The sequence below is a fragment of the Schistocerca serialis genome, unplaced genomic scaffold (genome assembly GCF_023864345.2).
Source record: "Schistocerca serialis cubense isolate TAMUIC-IGC-003099 unplaced genomic scaffold, iqSchSeri2.2 HiC_scaffold_1185, whole genome shotgun sequence".
NCBI classification, from domain to species: Eukaryota; Metazoa; Arthropoda; class Insecta; order Orthoptera; family Acrididae; genus Schistocerca; species Schistocerca serialis.
Genome location: NW_026047387.1, coordinates 241,629 through 242,500, shown reverse-complemented (window position 1 = coordinate 242,500; position 872 = coordinate 241,629). Strand labels below are relative to the sequence as shown.

The window sequence follows — 872 nt, the reverse complement described above, 5'->3', positions numbered from 1 at the left end:
ATTGCGATGGCCCTAGCGGGTGTTGACGCAATGTGATTTCTGCCCAGTGCTCTGAATGTCAACGTGAAGAAATTCAAGCAAGCGCGGGTAAACGGCGGGAGTAACTATGACTCTCTTAAGGTAGCCAAATGCCTCGTCATCTAATTAGTGACGCGCATGAATGGATTAACGAGATTCCCGCTGTCCCTATCTGTGTACCACGACAGTGGTTCGATCTGTGTACCACGGCAGTTGGTACTACTGCCAAAAACAATATCAGTTGGCAAAGAAACTGCTACACTTCCAGCTCTATCACACTCTTTGTAAGAGTGGGATTTGACGCTGGACAAGTAGGAGGGATCGTTGCACCCATTTCTCGTGGTCAGCGAGATATTGAGTGTGCATACAGTGCGTCTGCCAAATACTGCTTGCAGAATCGTGCCTTCTCGCCGCAGGAGAGCTGTAAACTGTGGAAAACGTAAGTGTTTGCTTATGCTGATTCTTTTGTAACTGTTCAGTTAAATGTTTTAACTATGGCTTCTGTTGTCGACGAGGAAGCAAATGTACGTAGAGATACTAGTGCAGGTATGAAAATGAGCACAGTAGAAGACTATTATACCGACATCTTGGAGTTTATTGATGAGTGCATGACCCCAACTAAGAAAATAACCATAAATGTGATGAGTGAGTTGCGAAACAAGCTTTCAATGTGGGCATTGTTCCAATCTAGACTTGTTGGTAGGAATGAGGAGCTTACAAAGCAGAATGAATGGCTTCGTGACACTCTTGTAGAAAAAAGTGATGGGATTTCAAAAGAAATAAAAACTATCAAGGAGGAAATTCCGAAGGTGCCTGTACCTTCTTTTGCAGAAATTGCAGCAAGACCAAGTGCT

At 43.9% G+C, this 872-nt stretch overlaps 1 pseudogene; it reads left to right on the top strand.

Annotated features, from left to right (window-relative positions):
- LOC126434250 (large subunit ribosomal RNA) overlaps positions 1–665 on the top strand; it is a 3,429-nt pseudogene extending 2,764 nt beyond the window's left edge.
- The last annotated feature ends 207 nt before the right edge of the window (positions 666–872 follow it).